The sequence below is a fragment of the Anomaloglossus baeobatrachus genome, chromosome 1 (assembly GCF_048569485.1).
Source record: "Anomaloglossus baeobatrachus isolate aAnoBae1 chromosome 1, aAnoBae1.hap1, whole genome shotgun sequence".
Lineage (NCBI taxonomy): Eukaryota > Metazoa > Chordata > Amphibia > Anura > Aromobatidae > Anomaloglossus > Anomaloglossus baeobatrachus.
In genome coordinates, this window is record NC_134353.1 from 902781863 (window position 1) to 902796759 (window position 14897).

General features: G+C 45.6%; 1 protein-coding gene across 2 annotated transcripts in view; it reads left to right on the forward strand.

Annotated features, from left to right (window-relative positions):
• Positions 1–2893: 2893 nt before the first annotated feature.
• SMAD2 (SMAD family member 2) overlaps positions 2894–14897 on the forward strand; it is an 85954-nt gene continuing 73950 nt past the window's right edge. The window contains exon 1 of one of the 2 annotated variants that reach the window (XM_075327309.1): positions 2894–3270. The gene's annotated coding sequence lies outside the window, so the exon portion shown is untranslated. The remainder of the gene's footprint in view (positions 3271–14897) is intronic. The other variant, XM_075327315.1, reaches the window with a different exon arrangement.

The following is a 14897-nucleotide window of genomic DNA, read 5'->3' on the forward strand; positions in this document are numbered from 1 at the left end:
GGAAGGGGTTTTGTTCGGCACTCCAGATTGATGTCTGTTTATCTTCTGCATACCATCCTCAGACAAACGGGCAAACCGAACGGACTAATCAAACCCTGGAACAGTACCTCCGATGTTATGTCAGCCATCTGCAGGACGATTGGTTGAAGATGCTTTCTTTGGCGGAGTTCTCATATAACAACATTCAGAGCAGCTCCACTAAGGTAACGCCCTTTTTCGCTAACTTAGGTTACCATCCGAATGTTTTGCCTAGGTCACCGGTTGCGGTTTCGGTGCCAGCGGTGGAGGACAGATTGACGGAGCTACGACAGAATCTGGAGGTTCTAAAGGACACTGTGGCTTCGGCTCAGGAGCGTTACAAGAGGTCGGCAGACACTCACCGGAAACAGGCACCCATGTATAAGGTAGGGGACTCGGTGTGGTTATCCACCAAAAACCTGAAATTGGGTGTTCCTTCGCAGAAGCTGGGACAGAAATTCATCGATCCGTTTAAGATCACCGGGATCGTGAGCCCTGTGGCCTGTCGGCTGCGGTTGCCGCACCATTTAAAGGTACACCCGGTCTTTCATGTTTCTCTCCTCAAACCCGTTTCCCCTAATACGTTTCCTGGTCGTGTCGTGCCTCCTCCTCCGCCTGTGATGGTTGACGGCGAGGAGCAGTTCGTGGTTGAGGACATTATTGACTCCCGGCTCCATCGTCATCGGCTTCAGTATCTGGTACGTTGGCAGGGGTACTCCCCCGAGGACGATTCCTGGGAACCCGTGGGTAACATTCGTGCGCCCCGGAAGGTTGCTCAGTTTCATCGGCGGTACCCGGACAAGCCAGGCCCTGATCCGTCCTGAGGCCGTTTCTGGGGGGGGGGAGTACTGTCAGACTTCCGGGATTTCCAGTTCTCTTTTGAAAGAGCTTGCCCTCGGTTAACATGGAGTTTGCTGTTCTGTTGCCCTACTTCCTGTCCAGCTGTTAAAAGGCCGCCTCTAAGCTTAGTCCAGTGCCTGAGTATACTGCTTGCTGTGTACTCCTGCTTTGCTGCTCTTGGTTCCTGATTGACATTTTGGATCCTCCCGAAAAACAACCGACACCGACTTTGGACTTCACTCGGACTCATCAAGCTGTGCCCGGACTCCGTCTGCCGTCTTTGGTCAGCACTTCTGCCCTGTTCCTTCCGGTTCGTAACCACTCTGGACTCTCATCTCGTGCGGACATTTTTGGACTTACCTCTGGCCCTTTATGTCCCGGCTGCTGCGCATTTAGGCCTTCTGGGGTGATTGCCAGACAGTCCCTGTATAGGGGTTCGCTCTTGGTAGTCTCCCTGGGGGAGTCCGGTGCGTGGCCCCGGGAATTCCCTTCGCTCCGATCCTGGAAGGTATTTCCGGTGTTTAGTGTTCTACTGTGTTTTGTTCCGTTTATGTATATATCGTTGGTTACCTGTTATAAACATTTCTGCACCAAGAACTCGTCTCTGATTCTCATTGCCCTAACGCAATCGAAATCCTCAGTACATACAATAGTATTACACAGGCATGGTGGTGGACGGTCATGGTTTGGGGCTGCATGAGTGCTGCCGGCTGTGGAGGCTACAGTTCACTGAGGGAACCATGCATGCCAACATGTACTGTGACATACAGAACCAGAGCAGGTCCCCTCCCTTCATATTCCAACATGATAATGACCCCCAAATAATTCCAAGACCACCACTGCCTCGCTACAGAAACTGAGGGTAAAGGCGCTGGACTGGCCAAGCGTCCGCAGACCTAAACCCTATGGAGCATCTGTGGGGCCTCCTCAAATGGAAGGTGGTGGAGGAGCTCAAGGTCTGTAACATCCTCCAGCTCCGGGATGTCGTCTTGGAGGATGGAAGAGGATCCAGCGGCTCCTGTGAAGCTCTAGTGACCTCCTTGCCCAGGAGAGTTAAGGCAACGCTGGAAAATAATGGAGGCCACACAAAATATTCCCACCAAGGGCACAATTTGGCTATTTTCACTTAGGGGTGTACTTACTTTTGTTGCCAGCGGTTAAGACATTAATGGATATTAAAAAATTTAATATTTAAAAAATGTAAAATTTCAATCACCTCCCCCACTCTTGCACAACAAAATAAAATGAATTAACCCCTGAGATAAACGCCGTAAAGAGAAAATCATCAAAACATCGGACAGAAAAAATAAACTTTGGCGACACGATTTTTCAAACTTTAATTGTTTTTTTCACTTAAAAAAAATAATAATAATAATAATAATAATAATAATTAATAATAATAAAAACCCTATGGTAGATTTGCACTTTTTAATGTTTGTTTATGATTTAAAGATAACCATGGAATGTCAATTAATAAAAAAAAATGTTTTTGCTCCTGGGAAAAGAGAAGGAAAAAAAATACAAAAACTGTATTAAAAGAAGTAAACAAATAAACAAAAACCGCATTAAAAAGCCGCATGTGTGAGAAATACTGCCCCAAAAGCAGATAAGTCCTCGTAGTTCACTGCACATGCGTAGAAGACTCCATATCTACCTGTCACTCAAAAGCGCATCACCGTGGCACGTACGCTCCAACCGGCCTCGCGTCATCGGAGGCGGAGCCTTATCTTGATTGACATCTGACTGGAACGTCACTTTTATTGTCTCCTATAGCTTAGGTCACGCCCCCAGTGGGCGGGGAAAGTCCAAAACCTCTACCTTGAAAATAAAAAATGAAGCTTTGACGTAAGAGATGAACAAGGAGGCGTAATTAAGACGATTGACAGTTTATTCAACCATTCACAATACCTTTATGGTTCTTAGTGCACCAATGAATGATTGCACTTGGAGCGGAGGGGCAGGGTCACGTAGACTGACAGTGGAGCCGGCCAATGGTGTATCCGTATTTTTTTCTCCGCGCCAATGGCGTGCAGCGGTAGAGGCGGCGGGGCGGTGCTGCGGGCCGTGGCGAGGTTGAGGTTGGCCGGTTGCGTGCGCGGTTTTGAGGAGATTTTTTTTTTTTTTTTGCGGGGGAATAATAACAATATTAATAAGAAATATAATAATAATATCGCGGAGCTCCGGGAGAGGCGGACGGACCAGGCCGGGGCGCCAGGGCTCGGCCCCTCACTCCATTTTGAACAGGGGTCGTCGTTGCGTATTTCTCCCCCCTCCTCCTCCACCTTCCCCGGCCGCCTGGGCCTACCGCCGGGCTGAGGATCCCGCCCAGACCGCGGCCTGCGGGGGCGACCGGAGTCCAAGCCTCGCCTCACAGCGGAGCCCGGCCCGAGATACCGCGACCTCCGGCTCCAGGTAACTGCCGCCCTCCCGGGCCCGAGCGCCTGCAGCTCCGAGTGTGGCCTCCTGCCGCACCGCTACCGTACACCTACCGCACCACTGCCGCTCTCTGCCCCGCAACTGCCGCACTCTGCTGTTGTGCTCACTGTTCTGATGGAGTGCGAGCTCTTCAGCCCAGACCAGATCGAGCATCAGCTAGATCATGCACAGCGCATAAAATCATTACAGAATCAGTGTAATCAATGAGATTCCAGAATCTGATGCACACACTGCGTTATTTGTGATCATACAGGTGGTAACTCAGGATCAGTAATGTATTCTACTCCAGAGCTGCACTCACTATTCTGCTGGTGCAGTCACTGTGTACATACATTACTTATCCTGTATTATACTCCAGAGCTGCACTCACTATTCTGCTGGTGCAGTCACTGTGTACATACATTACTTGTACTGATCCTGAGTTACATCCTGTATTAATTATACTCCAGAGCTGCACTCACTATTCTGCTGGTGCAGTCACTGTGTACATACATTACTTGTACTGATCCTGAGTTACATCCTGTATTAATTATACTCCAGAGCTGCACTCACTATTCTGCTGGTGCAGTCACTGTGTATATACATTACATTGCTTATCCTGTACTGATCCTGAGTTACATACTGTATTATACTCCAGAGCTGCACTCACTATTCTGCTGGTGCAGTCACTGTGTACATACATTACTTATCCTGTACTGATCCTGAGTTACATCCTGTATTATACTCCCAGAGCTGCACTCACTATTCTGCTGGTGCAGTCACTGTGTACATACATTACATTGCTTATCCTGTACTGATCCTGAGTTACATACTGTATTATACTCCAGAGCTGCACTCACTATTCTGCTCATGCAGTCACTGTGTACATACATTACTTATCCTGTACTGATCCTGAGTTACCTCCTGTATTATACTCCAGAGCTGCACTCACTATTCTGCTGGTGCAGTCACTGTGTACATACATTACTTATCCTGTACTGATCCTGAGTTACCTCCTGTATTATACTCCAGAGCTGCACTCCCTATTCTGCTGGTGCAGTCACTGTGTACATACATTACATTGCTTATCCTGTACTGATCCTGAGTTACATACTGTATTATACTCCAGAGCTGCACTCACTATTCTGCTGGTGCAGTCACTGTGTACATACATTACATTGCTTATCCTGTACTGATCCTGAGTTACCTCCTGTATGATACTCCAGAGCTGCACTTACTATTCTGCTGGTGCAGTCACTGTGCACATACATTACATTGCTTATCCTGTACTGATCCTGAGTTACATACTGTATTATACTCCAGAGCTGCACTCACTATTCTGCTCATGCAGTCACTGTGTACATACATTACTTATCCTGTACTGATCCTGAGTTACCTCCTGTATTATACTCCAGAGCTGCACTCACTATTCTGCTGGTGCAGTCACTGTGTACATACATTACATTGCTTATCCTGTACTGATCCTGAGTTACATACTGTATTATACTCCAGAGCTGCACTCACTATTCTGCTGGTGCAGTCACTGTGTACATACATTACATTGCTTATCCTGTACTGATCCTGAGTTACCTCCTGTATGATACTCCAGAGCTGCACTCACTATTCTGCTGGTGCAGTCACTGTGCACATACATTACATTGCTTATCCTGTACTGATCCTGAGTTACATACTGTATTATACTCCAGAGCTGCACTCACTATTCTGCTGGTGCAGTCACTGTGTACCTGTGTAATTTTTCCTTTCTCTCCCATATGAACCCTTTCTTCCTGTGCTGTTAGTGACACCCCATACACATCATCCGGTATCTGCCTGTTAGCCTATGGGGCCCCAGACAGATAATGTAGAGGGCTATAAAGGATCCGACATGTCTGTGGACAGACGATCATTTTTTCAGGGATCAACCATCTGGAGGAGTCTGGCAGAACCCCTCTTGGCATACTGTTTGGCTGGCAGACATGTAAAGTGTATGGGGCTTACTAAAAAAAAATGTTTAAAAGAACTGAAGTCCTCAGTGGTTGATACCTTTTAATGGCTAACTGAAAAGATGGTAATAATTGCAAGCTTTCGAGACTACTCAGGTCTCATCAGGCATGGTATAGCACAAAATCTGAAGAGTCACATATTTATACACAACAGGGCATAGAATGGGGCAGTAATGGGGCTTACTAGTATTGGATGAGAGTACCTACCTTTATATATTGGCCCAGCCTTGTCCTTTCTGGTTGAATTCATTTACCACATTGTCCACTGTGGTTTTCATAAGGCCGTGTTCAGACCAGTGTGTTGTCTGGACATATGCAGCTTGTGTTAGAATCGGTAAACCCAGAACCAGCACACTGCCAATGTTACTGAATAGTGTGATAGATTAGTGCGTGTGAAAAAATTCACACAAAGCGCAAGTCTCTAATGATTTTCAAAATGACACTTGTCCATTCAAGTCTATGTAGAAAAAAAAAAAAACTAAAACGTTCCCATTTGGATGTTGTTGTTTTTTTTTTTACATGGACCCATAGACTTTCATTGGCGAGTTTGATTCTTTGCTTGAATAGAAATCAGTCGTCTGTGATTCTGTGCGGACGACTCAGTCCACAAAAGAGACATGACAGCGGCCACATAGTCTATAGTGGGTACAAGCAAGAAGAACCGCTGCTCCAAAAACTTTTTTTTTTCCTCCATTTCTTTCAATGGCGAAAATGCAGAAAGAGTTGACATGCTGCAGATTTTTTCTGCAACGGAAAAGATCCTGATTGTGTGCACAGCAGTTCAGGATTCTCATAGACTTTGCACACAGCCGTAATGAGCTAAAATCACACAAGTAAACATCTTTATACATATATATCTTTGCATCTTTATACAAGTAAACAGAACATTTTTTTGTTCTTCATCCCGAAAAAACATTTAACGAGTTACCTGGTGGCCATTCGTGTCTCAATTTCTGACATCTGTGTCTCATCTCTTTTTATACATCAGTGGTTAAAAAAAATTGTAGGCAATACAAGTTCCAAATTTAAGGCTATGTGCACATGTCGCTTTTTTTCATATGTTTTTCCTTCCAGATTTGAATCAATACTACAAGGAAAAAAAATCATCCCAGCAAAGTCTGAGAATCCTGACTTGCTGTGCACACGCTGTTTCTTTTTTCCTTGCAGATTTTGTTGCAGCAAAAAAAAGCAGCATGTCAATTGTTTTTTTTTTTTTTGCTGCGTTTTTGAGCTGAAAAAAAAAAAAATGGTCATGTCAATTCTTTTGTTTGTCCACCCATGCAATGCATTGGAAAAACGCAGCAAAACGCAGTGATCAAAAACGCACCGAAACGCGGTAAAAACGCATGCATTTTTTTTTCCGCGGGTGCGTTTTTAGCGGCCAAAAACACAGCGTAAAAAAACCCGCTGTGTGCGCACATAGCCTTTGTTTTCTTTCTTTTTTTTTTTTTTTTGCACTCCCATAGAAATGCATTTTAGCCTAATCCAAAAATGAATGACACAAGCACATACTCGTGTTCAGCACAGACTGCACTCCAAGAAAATCGATTCCTCTGAAAGCTCCCTTATTAGGATATGTGCCCACGCTGCGGAAAATGCGCGGAATTTGCCGCGGATTTTTTGCGGAAATTCCGCAGATTTTTCAACAATCTGCAGCACAGCTACTCCCCAGCCATTTCTATGGCATTTGGGAACTGCGGTGCCCACGCTGCGTTTTTTCCACAGCGGAAATAATGCGGATTTCCCTGCGGAAAAATCAGCAGCATGGGAATTATTCCTGCGGACTTCTCCGCAGGGTCCCATATACTTACCTGCCTTGATAGAAGACAACGATGTCACTTTCTCCGTCCGGTGCACAGGAGCGTGGTCGATCCAGGTACAGGAAGGAAGAGGTGGGCGGGGCCTGCACAAGCTCCGGTCATGTGACAGCCGGAGCTAGTGCAGGCCCGCCCACCTTCTCCAGCACAGTGCACCAGACGCTGACAGTGACCCGGCCGCCTGAAAGCGAGGTGCTGCATGATGGAGGTCAGTATGAACACCCGATCACTGCAGCACTTGTTCTGCATTGAGGATGCAGTGCCGAAGCCATGGTACTGTATCCTCAATGCAGAATGCCCGCACCATAAGTTTCCTGATACAATGTTTTTTTTTTTTTTTTTTTTTATTAGTCATTTGTTTCCCTGGTTACTGAAGTACAATTATCAGAATTTCACAAGTTTATTTTTTCTTTCACCTTTATAGAAAAATACATGAAGTTTATGTATAGACTCAATATTTACAGTGCAGTTCCTTATTATTCCAGATTTCGGCCCTTCTCCCTCTGGCAGCTTTTGAGCCAAATCCTGACTGACGATCCAGTCTTGTGTGATCAGGGCTCCAATGTCTGTGTTTTTGTTTGTTGCTATTTGAGGATTGACCACAGGTTTTCTGTGGGATTAAGATCTGCAGAGTTTTCCTATAAATTCAATGTTTTGTTCACCGAGCCACTTAGTCATCACTTTTGCCTTGTGACTTGGTCTCCATCATGCAGGAAAAAACATCACCAAATTGTTCCTGGATGATTGGGAGAAGTTGTTCTTGGAGGATGTTGAGATCCCATTCTTTATTCATGGCTGTGTTCTTAGGCTTTGTGCGCACTGGAAAATGGAATTTTCTCAAGAAAATTCCGCAGGCATTGAAAGATTACCGCACCCGCGGTAAAAAAAACGCGGCAAAGCGGTTTTACCGCAGTATTGTTTGCGGTATTGCCACGTGCGGGTTGGTACATGTGCTTTATTGCATTCAATGCAATAAAGCACATTGAAAAAAAAAAAAAAAAGTCATTTCATTCTGAGATAGATAGAGAAATAGACAGAAGAATAGATAGACAGAGGGATAGATAGAGTCCCTGTGAGCACACGCTGCATTTCTCACATTCGGTAGTGAGTTCACATTACCGGCCGTGGGAATGCCCTGTGGTTACCTCTGCTGTCTCGCTGCGAGGCTGCATTCAGCGCTGTGTCTGTGTCAGTCGCGGCTGGATGCAAGCATCGCAGGACGTGGATTACGCCGGAGCGGTGTGTTTCGGGGGGGAAGTTAATAAAATGGTGAACCAGGAGCTTTTTTGTGTTTTATTTAAAATAAAATTTAAAATTAAAAGGCTGTCTCATAGACGCTGCCATGATCAAGCCTGGACTTAGCGGCGGCGATCCGCCGCCATTAACTCCTTACATTACCTTGATTGCCACCGCATCACGGCAACAAGAAGAGCCGGGGACACTCCGGTACTGCCGCATAATGGATGCGACAGTCCCGGGGCAGCTGCGGCTGATATTCTCGGCTGCGGGAGGGAGGCGGGGGACATTAACCCTGCCCCTCGCCCTCCCTAGCCTGAGAATACCGGGCCGCCGCTGTGTGCTTACCTCGGCTGGAAGGTAAAAATACGGCGGAGCCCACGTGTTTTTTTTTTTTTCTATATTTCCATTTGCTTTCTATGTGTATTCTGTATGTCTGTGTTCTATGTCTGTGTCTGGGATGTTTGTGTGTATCTGTGATGTGTGTGTGTTTACTCTGCTCCGCTTCCTCTTCCTGTCATAATGACATCACTTCCCTGCAAAACCGCAGGCAAGCGATGTCCATTACTGCAGGTAAACCGCAAAATACCGCAGGGAATAACGCAGGAAAACGCAATGAACCGCATGCGTTATTCCGTGCGGGATTTCACAATTACATTACCGTCAATGAAGTGAAATCCCGCAGCGACGTGAGGAAAAGAAGTGACATGCAATTGTTTTTGCTGCGGGAATCCCACAGCAAAACATGCAGCTGTCAAAATCCGCATAGTGCGCACAGGATATTCTTTTACAAAGGTTTTGCTGGTGATTCACTGCAGAGATGTTATGAACATTTTCTGCAGCGAAACATGCAGCAAAACCGCAGGAAATCCGCGGGAAAAACCGGCAAGTGCGCGCATGGCCTTAGACGAAATTTTGAGTGATCCCCCTCCATGGATGAGAAGTCCCCACACATGAGTGGTCTCAGGAGGCTTTGCCTTAGAATGACCCCTGACTAATGGTAGCCCTCACCTTTTTCTTCTAGAAACAGTCCTTCGTTCAGATGTCCCATACAGTCCGAAGGGGCTTCATCAAAGAAAAGAACTACCGAAAGTACATTCATAGGACTGTAGAGGACTGGCGGCTCAGTGGTTAGCACTGCAGTCTTGCAGCGCTGGGGTCATGGGTTCAAATCCCACCAAGGACATCTGCAAGGAGTTTGTATGTTCTTCCCGTGTTTGCGTGGGTTTCCTCTGGGTTCTCCAGTTTCCTCCTACACCCAAAAAAAATACTGATAGGGAATTTAGATTGTGAGCCTCAATGGGGACAGTGTTGCCAATGTATGTAAAGCGCTGTGGAATTAATAGCGCTATATAAATGAATAAATATTATTTACCTTGGAAATCCCACCAAACGCAACATCTAAAAGGCCTATTGTTCTCCCCAGTTTTGTGGAGGTTTCCTCCTACACTCCAAAGCCATACTAATAAAACATTTAGTGTGTGAGCCCCAATGGGGACAATGAATATCATGAGTGTAAAGCACTTTGGAATTAATGACTATATAAATGAGTACAATTAAATTTGACTCAGGATTTGGCCCAGAAGCTGGTTTCCAATTGCGGGGGTGAAGGGCAGAAGTTCTGTAAAGTAAGGGCCAACCCTGTACCTACATATTGATTATACATACATACTGTTTGTTGACACATATTGATTATTGACATATACATTCATCTTTACATAAACTTGAAGTTGAAAAAAAAAATAGAATAAACCTAGAAACATCCGACTGAACGATCTTTAAAAAAAATAAAAAAAATCTGCAAACTTTCTGAAAATCAAGTTTATTAAAAACCACACTAAGGCACCGTTTTTGCAAATTATTTTTTTTCTTTTTAGACAAATTTTTTTTAATAAAAAAACTGCTTTTTTCAGTACCAACCTACAAGATTTCAGAACTCTCATGCACTCGCTTGCTTTATTTTCCTGACTGCATTTGGAATCGGCAGAGGTTTTGAAATCTGCAGTGTCAATTTCTGCGCTTTTTTTCACCCATAGACAGCAACAAGAAACTGAAAAAAAAAGCCCTTCAGCAAATGTTTTCTAGCATTTTTGAAGTGTTTTTGGTGAATAAAACTAATTTCATTAAACAAGGGCTGCAGGCAAAGCACACATAATCTACACCCAGAAACGCTGCAGAAAAATAGGTGTTTTGAATGCATTTTCTATTGCCAATAGAGCAGGTTTTGACTACAGAAAAGCAAAACGCAGCAGTAGGCCTTATGCCCATGTTGCTTATTTTCATACTTATTTTCATGCTTATTTTCCTTGCTTCTTTTAATCAATAAAAGCAAGGAAAATGCATCCCAGCAAAGTCTATGAGAATCGTGACTTGCTGTGCACACGTTGCTTCATTTTTCCTTGAGTTTTCATTGCTGAAAAAAGAAGCAGCATGTCAACTTTTTCTGCGTTTTTTTACCCCTGCTTTTTTCACCAATTTACTTCAATGGAGTAGGTGAAAAACGCAGGCAAAAACATGAGTAATGCACACGTTACTTTTTGTGTGTGTTTTATTTGCTTTTTTGACGTCATGGATCCCTGCAATCATTTCTTCATCTCGCGGTCTTTACTGTGAGACCTTGCTGTAGAGCTGTCCGGTGATGTCACAAGGTGAATCGAGTTCATGCCGGGGATCACTGGGGTTTCCTGCAGATTCGCTAGCATGAATGTGGTTCACCTTATGACGTCACCAGGTTTCCCTGCACCTAGGCCTCGTGGTCTTTACCGTGGGACTTTTTCTACAGGGGACTCCTGTGACATAGGTGCCCTGGTTTGTGAGGCGATCTGTACCTCAGTAACCCCGGGTTGTCATGATAGCAATCTGGTCCCTGCGATCGCAGTACAGGGACCCGATCGTCAAGGAGAGGTAAGCAGTTCCTCTCCCTGTCTCCTGAATGCTGCGATCGCACTGATTGAAGAATTTAATAATAATAATTAATTTATTCATTTATATAGCGCTATTAATTCCATAGCACTTTACATACATTGGCAACACTGTCCCCATTGGGGCTCACATTCTAAGGTCCCTAACTGTATGTTTTTGGAGTGTAGGAGGAAACTGGAGAACCCGGAGGAAATCCACGCAAACACGGGAGAACATACAAACTCCTTGCAGATGGTGTCCTTGGTGGGAATTGAACCCAGGACCCCAGCGCTGCAAGACTGCAGTGCTAACCACTGAGCCACCACAAGACTGCAGTGCTAACCACTGAGCCACTGTGCTGCCCTGTTTAGGGGGTTAAACTGCCAGGAGTAGAGAGAGCGGGGTCCCGCACTATGGGGTACAGCACCTGAACCCCCATGGTCGCTATGACTTAAAACGCATGGAAAAATGCATGTGAAAAAACGCATGGACGCTATAAAAAATGCACTTTTTTTCCTGCCAAAACATGGGTTTTTTTTGTGCCAATTTTCTGGTCATAAAAACGCAACATGGGCACATAGCCTCAGTCTGTGTGTGAACACAGCCTAACCATGGTTACAGTCTGTATCGCCGGCTCTTCATTCTCTTGATGCTTGTATGATTTTGTGTTACGGCTGTCACAAATACGGGGTGAATAAATCGTACCCTTCTTTTGTGCCTCCTCCGTGTTTCTAAAAGTTAGGGAACTTGAATCATTTGATTGCCAGCTCTAAGATCCAGAAATGAGTTTTGCAGCTTTTTTTTCCTTGAATAATAAAGGTCTTAATTAGGGATGATCGAATACCGCAAATATTCGGCAATGCCCATATTCGCCGAATAGGTCGCCGCTATTCGACTATTTGCGAATATTGGATGCGCAATGTAAGTCTATGGGAAACCCGAATAGTTGCTGAATAGCTTCCCATAGACTTGCATTGCGCATCGAATATTCGCATAGCGGCAAACTATTCGTCAGATTTTCGCGAAGCCGAATATTGCCGAATATTTGTGATATTTGATCATCCCTAGTCTTAATCTGCTTTGAAAATGATCATCTGAGATGTGGTGAGACCCGAGGACAGGTCGCATCTGTGCTCTCCACTACATACAGCTGAGTTATGGGATTTTGATTCTTTGTTCTGGCTCTTTTTAGGGGGTCCTACAGCCGCTCCCCTCTTGTTTTATTAACTCCTCCAACCTTTCAGAGGATTATTCTTGCCTCCGCTGTAGGACACACAGGACGTGCATTACTGGATCTATAGCGGAGATTGCAGCTCTCCCTCCCCTCCCCCACTGTTTACATTCCTGGATCTGCCCTCCCCCCAGTCTCTAGGCCAGGGGGGGACTTATTGGCAGAAAATGATCTAGTCTCAATCAATGTGTCTGCACTCCATGTTCCCCTAGTAAACCCAGAGATGTGCGTCTGGAGAGAGCGGCCACTCGAGCCATGCTGTGTCCGTCCTTGCAGGCGAGGTATGTGGCTTGTTTTCCAGGCTATTGCCTTTATCACTGAATAACGGTAATTGATGCGGGCAGGTCGGTAGATTACGGCATTACAGGGGAGCCGTCGCTGCTCAGTGCCGGTTTTGCTTGTGGTTTTCTGCTCTGTAGGACAAAGCAGCCATATCTGGAGCCTCTGTGCGAGACCTCGTGTGACCCCAGCACGTCCCTGATGTTCTCTCCTTGCATGTGAACCCGTCCCTATGGGCATTAATAATGTAGTAATCTGTCATTTCTGCAATACATATGGCCATACTACTACTTGTAATACTTGTCTTTACCCTTCAGGTGCTCACATACCTTATATACATCCCACCTGACAGCTGAACACTTGTGTGGTCTATGGGGAGAGTGGAGTAAGCCTTTGCTAGACACCCCAGAGCCCTGTCTTGGATGGAGTGGGGGTGTACATGCTCAGCCATTGCTCCATTTGTCTGGTATGGGACTGCTGGAAATAGCCAAAGGCTATACTCTGCTTAGTGGACAGAGAGCAGTATCTGGGGGGACATGCTATTCCGGTGCTGATTAGGGGGGATGAGCGGATCAATGAACATTCGGGTTCCGCTGGACTTTAGCTAAAGGTACCGTCACACTAAGCAACATCGCTAGCAACATCGCTGCTGAGGCACAACTTGCTAGCGATGTCGCTGTGTGTGACATCCAGCAACAACCTGGCCCCTGCTGTGAGGTCGCCGGTTGTTGCTGAATGTCCTGGACCAATTTTTAGTTGTTACTGTTCTGCTGTGAAGCACACATCACTGTGTGTGACAGCGACAGAGCAACAACTGAATGTGCAGGGAGCCGGCTTCTGCGGACGCTGGTAACCATGGTAAACAGCGGGTAACCAAGAAGCCCTTCCCTTGGTTACCCGATATTTACCTTCGTTACCAGCGTCCGCCGCTCTCAGCTGTCAGTGCCGGCTCCCTGCTCTCTGCACACGTAGCCGGAGTACACATCGGGTAATTAACCCCCCTATATTTGATACTCATTGAAGATAAAGAAGACAACTGTGGGCTGTAACCATTGTGCAGTAAAAAGACCACTTTACACATGAAATACTTTCCCTTTTTCCCTTTATTTTAGTAACTGAGAATCAGTAGAGGATAATAATAATATAATAATAATTTTATTCATTTATATAGCGCTATTAATTCCACAGCGCTTCACATACATTGGCAACACTGTCCCCATTGGGGCTCACAATCTAGAGTCCCTATCTGTATGTCTTTGGAATGTGGGAGGAAACCAGAGAACCCGGAGGAAACCCACGCAAACACGGGGAGAACATACAAACTCCTTGCAGATGGTGTCCTTGGTGGGATTTGAACCCAGGACTCCAGCGCTGCAAGACTGCAGTGCTACCCACTGAGCCACCGTGCCGCCGGATAAGTAATGTAGTGACTGCACCAGCAGAATAGTGAGTGCAGCTCTGGAGTATAATACAGTATGTAACTCGGGGTCAGTACAGGATCAGTAATGAATGTATGTACACAGTGACTGCACCCGCAGAATAGTGAGTGCTGCTCTGGAGTATAATACAGGATGTAACTCAGGATCAGTGCAGGATCAGTAATTTACATAGTGTCCCTTCAGTAGAATGAGTGCAGCTCTGGAGTATAATACAGGATGTAACTCAGAATCAGTAGAGGATAAGTAATGTAATGTATGTACACAGTGACTGCACCAGCAGAATAGTGCGTGCAGCTCTGGAGTATAATACAGGAGGTAACTCAGGATCAGTAATGTACATAGTGTCCCTTCAGCAGAATGAGTGCAGCTCTGGAGTATAATGTTGAGGACTGTATTGACAGAGTGATTCATTCCAGTCTTTGCTTGATCTTCACTCTAGTTAACCATGTAGTGTCTGCTTGTAACCTGACCCCATTATATCACCATGCCCTAAGAGTTTATTAATGGAGTTTTTTAGTGATATATGCAGGTTTGGGTTGGTTCTGTTGTCCTGTATAGTGATCATATGTTGCTGTTGCACAGGGCTTCTCTGGGATGAGATGTGCTCGGAGCTGCAGCCACGTCCCTCCCACCGGCTCAGCGGAGACTGCTCCGCACTGAAGTACAGTGAGGGGGCGCCGCTCTACCATCACCACTGTGACCCCTTTTATTCTTGGCA